Genomic DNA, 13,568 nt, shown 5'->3' on the forward strand with positions numbered 1-13,568 from the left:
GGCCCAAACACGTAAAAGCAGTTAACACAGAAGCCCATCAGTCTGGCCCATTAACTAAGGCCCAAAAAGTGTGGTCTCGAGTCGCAACCGGACTCGCAAGCATGGTCTCGAGTCATGCTGTGTGTTGATCATGGATGGTTGCGAGTCGCAACCGGTGTCGCAACCGTAGTCTCGGTTCATCATGCTAAGGTCTCGAGTCGCAACCGGACTCGTAACCTGCGGTCTCGGCTTGTCCTGTTATGGTTGCGAGTCGCAACCGCGTGGTCTCGAGTCATCACGCTGTGGTTGCGAGTCGCAACCAGGTGATTGCGAGTCGGTAAGCTGTCATTTTCCACGTTCAGGTGCTGATGCAGATAGTCAGATTAATGGTACAATATAATCAGGCCCAAATCAGGAAACAACCAATAGAAATCCACTAACATTTTTCCTAATCAGGCCATTAGTCAAAGATGGATCAAAATCACAAGGGTTTTCAATCCTCAACATTCATTCAAAGTGTTCTTCCTATGTTCAAACACATATTCATCAAGTATTCAACCTTTATTCAAACAAAACTATGAACAAGCATCAAAACACTAAACATAACACACAACTCGGTTTTTATATATGTCCGATTTCATGAGAAATGCAAATCCGATTTCATGTATCATCAAGATCTAGTAGTTTAACTCTATTTAACACAAGATGTCATGAGTTCTTTAGCAACACATTCCAACACTATAACTTGTTAACATACATAAAACTTCATCTCATTCATGCATCCATTTAAACACAAACATAACATAAACTAACAATAATCATCAAGAAATACTAACAATAAACATCATCTCATGCATTTTATCATTTAACATGATTAACATAAATCCATAAACATTAAAAGCACTAACCGGTTAATGAAGTGTGTGTGTGTGTCGATCCGAAGTTCCAAGCCCGAGAGTTCTTGTGCTAACCGATTAGATCCGAGAGTCTTGGAGGTGGGTTTGTGTGCTTAAGGCTTAGAGAGAAAAGTAGGAGAGTGTGTGGGTGTAATGTTCAACAAATGGTAAAAACTAACTAAGGTATGGTATATATAGTCAAGTTCCAAGAGTGTGCACCCTTAGTGGGTTTCGAGTGGGGGTTCACGGCCCAATGGCCCAACCGGCCACAAGGTTCTCGGCCCAAAGGCCTATTCGGTCACTATTCACTCGAGACCTCTTGGTCTCGAGTCGGGTCCGTTGTTTCGTGTCGGGTTCTCGGTTCACATATAACACGTACACACATATATATATATACAATACACGCGTAACAAAGCACTTATCACATAAAAAGATTCACGTTATCATTTTAACTAGTCACATAACGTACAAGTAAGTTACAACGAAAGGTTCTAAATTTCGAGTTGTCACATCATCCCCAAGTTGAAAGAAATTTCGTCCCGAAATTTGATGGCACTCACTGAGGAAGCTAGTCAAGTTGCAAGGTTTTCCCGGTTTTCCTGGGGTGTCACATCCACCCCCCGTTGATCTGGAATTTCGTCCCGAAATTCCGTAGCTTCAGCCTCAGTAGCGTTTGTACTGTTCTCAAACAGTTGGGGATACTTTTGTTTCATCCGATCTTCGCGCTCCCAGGTGAACTCTGGACCGCGACGTGAGTTCCAACGAACTCGAACGAGAGGTATTCTAGTGCTCTTGAGGACCTTAACATCCCGGTCCGTGATCTCGACAGGTTCTTCGACGAATTTCAACTGTTCGTCGATCGTGAGTTCCTTCAGAGGAACTACGTGCGTCTCATCTGACAGACACTTCTTCAGATTCGACACATGGAAAACGTTGTGAACTGCACCGAGTTCTGCTGGTAATTTCAGTCTGTAAGCCACCTTGCCTATTTTCTCAAGGATTTCGAAAGGTCCAACGTATCGTGGGTTGAGTTTGCTGCGTTTACCAAAACGAACCACACCCTTCCAGGGTGAAACTTTGAGTAATACCCGCTCCCCAACCTGGAGCTCAAGTGGTTTCCTGCCCTTATCGGCGTATGCCTTCTGACGGTCACGAGCGGCCGCCATGCGTTGTCGTATTTGAGCAATCCGCTCAGTAGTGTCTACTACATGTTCTGGACCAGTGATCTGACTATCCCCCACCTCTGCCCAACAGAGGGGTGACCGGCATTTACGTCCGTACAATGCCTCAAACGGAGCAGCTTTAATGCTGGTGTGGTAGCTGTTATTATACGAGAATTCCACGAGTGGCAGATGTCTTTCCCAGCTGTTGCCAAAGTCGATTACACAAGCGCGAAGCATGTCTTCTAAGGTTTGAATAGTACGCTCGGACTGCCCGTCCGTCTGTGGGTGATATGCTGTGCTCATATCTAAACGTGAGCCAAAAGACTTGTGCATTGCCTGCCACAGTTCCGAAGTAAAACGTGCATCTCGATCAGAGATGATAGAAGTGGGCACCCCGTGCCTCGAAACAACTTCCTTGAGGTATATCTCCGCTAGAGTGGAGAACTTATCCGTTTCCTTGATTGCCAAAAAGTGTGCGGATTTCGTGAGTCGATCCACGATCACCCAGATAGTATCGTTTCCGCGCTGTGATCTAGGTAGGCCAGTAACGAAATCCATGGAAATTTGCTCCCATTTCCATTGTGGTATCTCTGGTTGCTGAAGTAGGCCTGAGGGTTTCTGATATTCCGTCTTGACTCGCGCACAAGTCAAACACTTGCTGACATACGTTGCTATGTGGGCCTTCATGCTAGGCCACCAATACGTGGTTTTAATATCGTGGTACATCTTGTCCGAACCAGGGTGTACCGAGTAGCGAGATTTGTGCGCTTCATCCATCACAAGTTCTCGTAAATCGCCATAGAGTGGGACCCAAATGCGTCCTGTTACATAATAAGCACCGTCTTCCTTCTGTTCTAAGCGTTGCCTTGACCCGCGTAGGGCTTCGGCTCTAATGTTTTCTGGTTTCAGTGCTTCTATCTGAGCAGCTCGTATCTGCGAAGGTAGACTAGAATGGATCGTGAGTTGTAAAGCTCTTACACGCTTAGGCGTAGTGTCCTTTCGACTGAGGGCGTCTGCCACAACATTGGCCTTGCCCGGGTGATACCTGATAGAGCACTCGTAATCATTCAGCAGTTCGACCCATCGTCGTTGCCGCATATTCAGTTCCTTCTGCTTGAATATGTGTTCTAAACTTCTGTGGTCGGTGTAGATGGCGCACTTGGTTCCGTACAGGTAATGCCGCCATAGTTTAAGTGCGAAAACAACAGCTCCCAGCTCTAAATCATGTGTCGTGTAGTTCTTCTCGTGAACTTTAAGTTGTCGTGAGGCGTAAGCTATGACTTTATCTCGTTGCATCAATACACAACCAAGACCTTGAATTGATGCATCACAGTAAACCACAAAATCATCTGTGCCCTCTGGCAGTGAAAGGATAGGTGCACTACAAAGTCTATCCTTTAGATGTTGAAAAGCTAACTCTTGTGCATTTCCCCAATGATAAACAACGCCTTTCTGCGTTAGTAAGGTGAGAGGCTGCGCGATCTTAGAAAAATCCTTAATGAATCTCCTGTAGTAACCTGCCAATCCCAAGAATTGGCGAATCTCCTTTGGTGTACGAGGCGCAGGCCAGTTCTTAATAGATTCCACTTTGGATGGATCAACGTGAATCCCATCCTTGTTCACCACATGCCCTAGGAAATGGACTTCACGAAGCCAGAAGTCGCATTTCGAGAATTTTGCGTAAAGCTGTTCCTTCCGAAGGAGTTCCAAAATAAGTCGTAGATGTTGTTCGTGCTCTTCTTTGCTCTTAGAATAGATCAGGATGTCGTCGATAAAGACTATAACAAACTTATCCAGGTACGGTTTGCACACTCGATTCATCAAATCCATAAAAACTGCCGGTGCGTTCGTCAACCCAAACGGCATGACCAGAAACTCATAGTGCCCATATCGAGTTCTAAAGGCCGTCTTGGAAACATCCTCTTCTCGAACTCTCAGCTGGTGATATCCCGATCTCAGATCGATCTTTGAGTAGTAGCTCGACCCCTGCAACTGGTCGAACAAGTCGTCAATGCGCGGTAGAGGATAACGATTCTTCACAGTCACCTTGTTGAGTTCGCGATAGTCGATACACATTCTGAAGGTACCGTCCTTCTTCTTCACAAATAACACTGGAGCTCCCCAAGGCGATGAGCTAGGACGAATAAAACCCTTATCCAAGAGTTCTTGTAGTTGCGTGGAGAGTTCTTCCAACTCTGATGGCGCTAAACGATAAGGTGCACGGGCTACAGGCGCGGCTCCAGGAGCTAGATCAATCTGAAACTCGACTTGGCGATGGGGCGGAAGACCAGGTAATTCCTCAGGGAATACCTCAGGATAGTCGCGTACAACGGGAAAATCTTCTAACTTCTTCTCCTTCTCTGTGGTATCAGTAACTAGAGCCAAAATCGCAGTGTGGCCCTTTCGTAAGCATTTCTGGGCCTTAAGAAGAGAGATGATGTTCTCAACAGCACTTCTCTTGTCGCCACGAATCATGAGAGGTTCACTACCTAAACCAGGAACACGAACGATCTTTTCGTTGCAAAGAATCTCTGCTCGGTGTTGGGATAACCAATCCATCCCAATGACGACGTCGAAACTACCCAAGACAATAGGAATAAGATCGATAGAGAAGGTCTGGTTAGCGAGAATAAGCTGGCAACCCTTGACTACGTGAGAGGCTTCCAAACTCTTACCATTAGCTAGCTCTACAGTGTGCTTGTCGCTCAGGGGTGTAGGAATACGCTTAAGCATCTTACTAACTTCTAGTGACACATAACTAGTATCGGCACCCGAATCAAATAAGACTGTAACATAAAAGTCGTCGAGAAGGAACTTACCCGTCACCACGTTGGGATCATTCCTTGCTTCACCTTGACCAATCACGAACACACGCCCCCTAGCACCATTGTTGTTGTTTCCATTGTTACCATTCCCCTGGTTGTTGTTGTTGTTCTGGTTCAGTTGGGGACAATCTTTCTTGAAATGACCTTCAGCTCCACACTGAAAGCACCCTTTGTTGTTACCCTGCTGCTGTCGCTGATTCTGCTGAGGTTGCTGACGATTCTGGTTGACGGGGTATGCGCTTCTGCAATCCTTTGCAACATGACCAGGCTTGTTGCATCGATGACAGTTGCCCCTGGTGCATGGCCCACTGTGGTGTAGGCTACAACGATTGCACTTGGGGTGATTCCCCTTGTATCCACCGTGACTTTGACCACCAGACGACTGCTGACTGGGGCTCTTGTGATCGTCCGTCTTTCTCTGCTGAGACTGAGTTTGCACTGAAGTTGAACCCCTGCTTGAAGTTCCATCCCATTTCCGTTTATCCCCACTAGAAGCACCAGAAGTAGTTGCAGCACCTATTCGCTTCGGTAACTTGTTCTGCTCCACCGCTTGGTCGGTGAGACGGTGAGCCAACTGTACAACCTGCTGGATAGTAGTCAGCCTCGCTGAAGTCACATGACTTTGGATTTCCGGCACCAAGCCCTTGAGATAGAGTTCAATTCGCTTATATGGAGGGTCCACCATAGTAGGACACAACAAAGCAAGCTCATGCGATCTCTTAGTGTATGCCTCAATCTCCGACCCCGACATCTTAAGATTGTAGAACTCATCTTCCAGTTTGTGAATGTCGTCACGACTGCAGTATTCCTCCCTGATCATTTCCTTGAAGTTTTCCCATGGGGTGGCGTTGGCAGCAACCAACCCTAACATCTGCACTTGAGCATTCCACCACGTGAGAGCCAAACCCTCGAGAGTACCAGTAGCATACTTCACCCTGCGCGCTTCAGGGCATTCGCACATTTCGAACACAGACTCCGGTTTCTCAAACCAGTGTAGGAGACCTACTGCTCCTTCAGTGCCGCTAAAAGTTGTGGGTCGACAGTCCATAAAGGTCTTAAAAGTGCACACCGGTGCCTGAGCATACTGACCTAAGGTAGGTGAAAGAAAAGACAGAGTTTAACACAAAGGTTGGTTCACGAGAGTAGGATCCAAACGATCCTAGAACAATTTCGGACTGCAGGATATACCTCCTGCGCGTGCAGCTGCGAGCGCTGCGTCAATTCGCTCGTTGATCAAAGCCGTCAACTGGGCTTGTGTCATGTTAACGCGTCCAGACATGGTTCTTCATAATAAAAGCAATACGTGTGAGAGAGGTTCGCGAAAGCACGATAGTAGGACAGAGTAAGTACGCATGTGTTCAAACAACAGTAGTTATACTAGTCAAGCATACCATGAGCAATGTACTACGCAACTAACAAGTAGGCCATATACATACATTATATTACCTAGAACGTCGAGCCTTGCATGAGGAGCGAAGTGTCGTTGTGGACCGTTGAGCACTAAACCGGTTATAGTCTGGTTTTAACAAAAACGTTTCTCCTTTATTAAAACCAAGTTCACTATAACCAATGGCTCTGATACCAATCTGTCACACCCCCAAAATCCCACCTGCGGAGTACCACCGCTTGGAGGCGTGACTGACCAGGACCCAGCCACCAATCATACTGAACAAGCATATAAGTAATTATAAAAGTTTAACCATCCCGATTGGTGTTTCAAAACATATAAGTTTAAGTTGCAAGCGGAAGCATAAGTTTAAAGTTATAACATAAGTTCCAAAAGTTTCAAGTTTATCATGGCCTTGTAGCAATCCATGTCCCACAACGATCCTCCTCCATGCAAGCTCCAGCTAAGTACCTATGGTCCTGCAAAGCATGTAGTAACGAGTCAACAACTAGTTGAGTGAGTTCACGGGTGGGCGTTCGTTTTAGTTGTTTCGAAAACAGTTTACTTTATCTGGCATCCAGCCGTGGGGGTTACCCCATAGTTTTAAAAACGTGACCAGTTCGTTCCCAGTTACTCCGGCACTCCGGCCGTGGGGGCTACCCCATATAGTTATCAGGCATTTCGGCCGTGGGGGCTACCCCATATAGTTATCAGGCATTTCGGCCGTGGGGGCTACCCCATATAGTTATCAGGCATTTCGGCCGTGGGGGCTACCCCATGTAGTTATCAGGCATTTCGGCCGTGGGGGCTACCCCATGTGTATACTAGACTCGTTACCGTATCGATTGCTGACTGTAGTCATGTTTATGTGCCCTGAAAACATCAATGTCTATCATCATTGACGTGCCCCAGATCCATTAGTTCACGCCCGTCCTCTGCGGCACGGTGTGAGGCTTGTCAGACCTAAATAGCGCTATCTAACTAATGACCCGCTCGCCATTGGCCCGGCGATTAGTCGATACAAAAAGGAGGGACTTCGTGATAGAGTTTTAGTCTAGTACGTTTATCCGTCCATCCGGACGAGGAATCACATTCCTGAACCACTGACGTCCTACCCAATGGTAGACGAGGAACCCATGTTCCTGAATCCCATTCCCAACCCAGGGAATCCCATGCTTTGTAAAGGGTGTGAACTCACCTTGGTTTGCTCGGCAGTCAAACACAGAAAGTCAATCAAGTCGCAAGTAGTCAATAACGTCCTAACACGGATATCACGTATAATCAGATTCGAACCAAGTAGTGCACAAATGTTCAACACGTTTGGCAAGCACGTTTAGCAGTAACAGTTAACAGTCAACCGTAGCACATACGGTTCACAAGTTCAGCCCAACTACTTAGGCCCAAACACGTAAAAGCAGTTAACACAGAAGCCCATCAGTCTGGCCCATTAACTAAGGCCCAAAAAGTGTGGTCTCGAGTCGCAACCGGACTCGCAAGCATGGTCTCGAGTCATGCTGTGTGTTGATCATGGATGGTTGCGAGTCGCAACCGGTGTCGCAACCGTAGTCTCGGTTCATCATGCTAAGGTCTCGAGTCGCAACCGGACTCGTAACCTGCGGTCTCGGCTTGTCCTGTTATGGTTGCGAGTCGCAACCGCGTGGTCTCGAGTCATCACGCTGTGGTTGCGAGTCGCAACCAGGTGATTGCGAGTCGGTAAGCTGTCATTTTCCACGTTCAGGTGCTGATGCAGATAGTCAGATTAATGGTACAATATAATCAGGCCCAAATCAGGAAACAACCAATAGAAATCCACTAACATTTTTCCTAATCAGGCCATTAGTCAAAGATGGATCAAAATCACAAGGGTTTTCAATCCTCAACATTCATTCAAAGTGTTCTTCCTATGTTCAAACACATATTCATCAAGTATTCAACCTTTATTCAAACAAAACTATGAACAAGCATCAAAACACTAAACATAACACACAACTCGGTTTTTATATATGTCCGATTTCATGAGAAATGCAAATCCGATTTCATGTATCATCAAGATCTAGTAGTTTAACTCTATTTAACACAAGATGTCATGAGTTCTTTAGCAACACATTCCAACACTATAACTTGTTAACATACATAAAACTTCATCTCATTCATGCATCCATTTAAACACAAACATAACATAAACTAACAATAATCATCAAGAAATACTAACAATAAACATCATCTCATGCATTTTATCATTTAACATGATTAACATAAATCCATAAACATTAAAAGCACTAACCGGTTAATGAAGTGTGTGTGTGTGTCGATCCGAAGTTCCAAGCCCGAGAGTTCTTGTGCTAACCGATTAGATCCGAGAGTCTTGGAGGTGGGTTTGTGTGCTTAAGGCTTAGAGAGAAAAGTAGGAGAGTGTGTGGGTGTAATGTTCAACAAATGGTAAAAACTAACTAAGGTATGGTATATATAGTCAAGTTCCAAGAGTGTGCACCCTTAGTGGGTTTCGAGTGGGGGTTCACGGCCCAATGGCCCAACCGGCCACAAGGTTCTCGGCCCAAAGGCCTATTCGGTCACTATTCACTCGAGACCTCTTGGTCTCGAGTCGGGTCCGTTGTTTCGTGTCGGGTTCTCGGTTCACATATAACACGTACACACATATATATATATACAATACACGCGTAACAAAGCACTTATCACATAAAAAGATTCACGTTATCATTTTAACTAGTCACATAACGTACAAGTAAGTTACAACGAAAGGTTCTAAATTTCGAGTTGTCACAGTTTTCTTGGGTGAAGAGTTATTCTTGATGAGTTGGGTGATTGTGGCCTACTAACAAGTTTTGCAACTGTTTCTCTTAGTTTGTCACTTGCAAGATCTGTGTGGTACTTCAGTTGGTTTTTGATTCCCTCCTTTCTGTAGTATTCAAACATCTGCTCATCAGCCTCAACTATTTGCTTCTTCTTTATTAGTTGATTCATGGTAGCTATGGATAAGCCAGATGCTAAGGGCAACTTTTTGGATGTCAGGGTCTGTTGAAGGAGAACCATTGTTGGATAAACTAGCTTTTGAGGAACTAAAGGATCCTTTGCTCTTAGCTGTCCAAGTTTTTTATAAGTTTCAACAATCTTTGATTCAGACCATTTGACAACAGACCTAGCATTACTATAACTTGCAGCAACAAGCTCTGCTCTCATTCTTTTCAGCTTCAATGCCTTGTTTGGATCAATTTATTTGTCTTTCTTTCAGTCTGGAGGAGTTGGCTTTAGTGAAGGATCATTGAGCATCTTTTGAATTCTATTAATTTCTTCTTTGAGAGCATCTGATGACCAGTCTTTGAATTGTGCTCTAGTTGCCTTGTATGGTTTGTGTGTCATGATATGATCAAGGTAATCCTGCTTTAGTTCCTTGCCAAGCTCAGCATTGATTAGCTTCTCTGACATGGACTTGCTCAGGTCCTTAGCATAATCTTCAATCTTGCTAACCTTGCTAATTCATGTGATAAGATTCCCTGAGCAGCCCTATCATCCAACCCTTTACACTTCTTATTTCCAATATAGTCAGCTTGTCTAGCCTTTAGCTTCAAGTATTCATCCAAGTTGCTAGGCTTTTTATAACCAAGGAGAGATGGGAAGGTAAGTTGTGATGTATCCTCTATTTTGTAAAATGCTTCAATTTCACCCTTAATCACATGAATCTCCAGAGGATACTAAGCAGCCAGTGGGTTGAATGATGGTTTTGGTGCCATGGGTGGAGGTGAAGTGGAACTGAATGGAAATGATGAGAGTGGTGTGGCTTGAATAGGGGCAGATGATAAGGGGATTAGTGATTTAATCTCCTCGCCATCTTCTTGCACAACAAAAGTTTTTCTTTTGCGTGTGAATTTGATTTTTGTGAAGGTGGGCATGTAGGAATTCTTTGTGGTGTGGGAGGTGGTTGAGTTGTTGGTGGTGTAGGAAAAATGATCATAGCATTGGTTTGGGAAACATCTACTAGTACAACCGGTATACCAGCTGTGGTTTGTGGAACATCTGCTGATACATCTGTTGTACCAGCATCTGTTGGTTGTATTGGTGATGTTGGTGGTGATGGTTTCTTTGTTTCTTGAGTGGTGGTTTTTGTGGTGACGGTTTTGGTTTGGGTTTGGGTTCAACATAGGATACACTTTTAGTAGGTCCAGCAGAGGTTTTAGGAGGGGTAATGATTAGCTGTCTAACTCTTCTTGTTGACTTTCTCCTTTGTGAAGTACCAATATTGTGACAACTCGTACTCTTGACCCTAATCGTCGAGAGAAGGGTATTTTATTACTATTATTATTGTTGTTGTTGTTGTTATTTATTTTAATAATAACCCGCGACGGAGGAAGCGTGTTATCTAACCGACAACCCGAGCCAAGCGTATTTAATTTAAATGTATATATACTTACCGCTATATTATAAATTTAAACGAACCAATTTTATAAACTAAACACAGAAATAATTAACGGGCTAGTACACATGGGCCAAGCCCAACCCAACTCCCTTACACCTAAAACCCTACCCTATAAATATATCTCTAACTCCCATCCCCTCATAGAAAGCCTAGCCCCCTCTCCCTTCACTAATCTCTTCCTGCTCCCTGCCTTGGTCCGACGACCAGTATCTCCGGCCGGTAGCCGCCAGCCGGACATCCTTTTTCCGGCAAACACCGCTCACACACTGGCCACCTTCCACCTCGTTCCTTCGTATACCCCTCTCTTGTACCCTTGTAATTAGTTATACACATACAAACCCCCAACCCCCTTCTTCTTATACCATTTCATCCCTACCCATCTGATCTGGAAAGAAATCGGCAGAGAAAAAACAGTTACAGAGAGAGAATGGTCAGAGAGAGAAAGCGGAGGAGAGAGGGAGAGAGGACGAGATCAGCGACGGTGTTAGGTGGCAAAGCTGCTGTTCCGACAACCAGATAAGACGTCAGATGATAGTGGTAGGCTCATGACTGAGCTGTGGCGGTGTCCGGTGGCTACTAACAACAACAGCACCGGCCCGAGGGTCGACGCCAGCGACGGAAACAGATGTTCATCCCGTAATCACCTGGTCAGTATGTGTTAGTCTGCATTTCGTGATTTTTGGTGAGTATGTGCTAATCACTTGATCATTATTTGCATCTTTTATGATTCTTGATTTGGTGCCTACTTGTTGACTAATGTAGTGTAAAAAAGGTATAGAAATAGGGGTTAGAATGTTGAATATGAGCTGCTTTGAATGTGGGTTAAAAAGAGGATAAAATGTTGTTATAAAGAATGTGTTTTCCTATACATGTCTGATATTTATAATTGATGTTAGGGTTTTGTTTTGGTGAACTTCCTGAGATAAAATGTTTATTTAGATTTGGACACATGCTTGTCAACTAATCAGATTTGGGTTTTTATAGGAGTCATGGCTGTGATATTTATCTGGGTATAAAAAATGCTGAATTAATGATTTGAATGTTCATATGCTCTCTTGTTAGTAATTGATGAAAGTAATTCTAAGTCGGTTGGTAATTCCTTAGATGGGTTTGTACATGAATGGTTTTGTAAGAGGATTAACAAGTTCGCTTGATATGAGTGTTTTAATGTTAAAGATCTGGTTGATGATTGTTGTGGGTATTCTTGTGTCATAAAATAATATGCTATTTCAGTAGTGATTGAAAATGATTAGATATGTGCATCAATAAGAATTTATGTAAAAATCTGCGTTGTATGTTAATAGAATATGATATTGGAAGTCATGGAAGTAATGTTGAAATCTTTGTTTTGTGGTACTTTGATCGGATAAAGTTGAAAGAAATACTGTTTGAACTATTTGAATTGGTCGCACACTCTGAGTTTACAAACACATGTTGGGCCACACCCTCTTAGTGGGCTGCACACCCCAGACTAGACCACACACTTATTAAGTCGCACAACTCATAACCGCACACTCATTAGTGTGTCGCACACTTATGGTAAACCGCATACTACACCTTCACCTCGCACACATGTTAATTGTACACTCACCTAATGCATGACCGCACACTAATAGGTGGCCGCACACCCTCAAGTGTGCAGCACACCTACTAGTGGGCCGCACACTCCTTCGACCATACACTATGTTGGGCCGTATTCCCATAGTGGGCTGCACACATATACACTGTTCACTTGAATCCATTTTCAACTGTTATAACTTATGAGTTATATAACGATTTGCGTACAACGTGTTAGGTACGTGTAGATAATACATGATTACTTGTATATGGTCCTAATATTGGTAACCATAATAGGACGTGGTTGACCAACTTAGGAAAATTATTCTATCTACCGAGCAAAGCAAATGTGAGTTCACACTAATACTTAAAGCATGTATCCCGGTGGATTGGGAACCTAATATTCCAGGGGAACGGAATAGTACTTAAACAATATCTATAATTCATGCTTCTAGTGTACTAAACAAAACTCTATCATGAAGTCCCTAACACGTATACCGATTAGTCGCTGGATATGGCGAACAGGATATTAGTTGATAGCGCGATTAGGTCTGACAAACCTCACACCAGGCCTTAGAGGACGGGAGTGAACTAGTATGGCCTTATAACCGATCGATTATAATAGACATTGATCAAGGGCAACTTCACTATAGTCTCAGCTTCGGTACCACACAGCTTAGTAGGTTACATGGGGTAGCTCCTTATGGCATGTTTTATAACTGGTAACTTAAATAATTAATGTTTTTGGGATAAAACGAGAAAACCTTTTTGAAAACCGTGAATTCACCAACTTTTTATTGACACCCTACTGCATGCTTGCAGGTTTTTAGGTACAGCTACGGACGGACGTTGCAAACAGATGGAGTGTGTGTGGGTTGGAAAGTTGTACGTTTTGTACATTCATTTAAATTTTGGTATCACACTGTGATGGGTTTATCTTTTATTTCCGCTGCAAACTTAAATTATATTTTTTAAAACTTTTAAATTAAATCGCTAATTGTATTATCCATAATGATTTATAGATTACGTAAACGGTTCAATATGATTAGTGACTGGATCCTGGGCAGTTGCACGCCTCGAGGTAATACTCCGCATGTGGAATTTGAGGGTGTGACAAATATCCTCCTTTTTCTTCTGCTATGCCTTTTCTTGTTCTATTAATCTTGAAGCTTTGGCTTCAAGTGTATCATGCTTCTTCTGCTTTTCTAAGGCAATCTCTTTAGCCTTCTTGTTTAGGGTCTCATCAATCCCTTTTTCTTTTCCAGCATCTGATGCCTTTGCAGAAGGTTTGGTTGGAACAAACTCTGGCTTTTGTTGTTGCACCTTTGG

The 13,568-nt window shown here is 43.8% G+C and overlaps 1 long non-coding RNA gene across 2 annotated transcripts; it reads left to right on the forward strand.

The window, feature by feature from the left end:
• The first annotated feature begins 10,832 nt into the window (after positions 1-10,832).
• LOC110918657 lies at positions 10,833-13,244 on the forward strand. 2 transcript variants are annotated; one of them, XR_002581484.2, is made up of 2 exons: positions 10,833-11,364; positions 13,062-13,244. It is a non-coding gene; the product is annotated as an uncharacterized LOC110918657 (long non-coding RNA). The 2 variants fall into 2 exon arrangements; XR_004883474.1 differs by having other exon boundaries at positions 10,833-11,329.
• Positions 13,245-13,568: the final 324 nt, after the last annotated feature.

The sequence above is a fragment of the Helianthus annuus genome, chromosome 16 (assembly GCF_002127325.2).
Source record: "Helianthus annuus cultivar XRQ/B chromosome 16, HanXRQr2.0-SUNRISE, whole genome shotgun sequence".
Classification (NCBI taxonomy): Eukaryota; Viridiplantae; Streptophyta; class Magnoliopsida; order Asterales; family Asteraceae; genus Helianthus; species Helianthus annuus.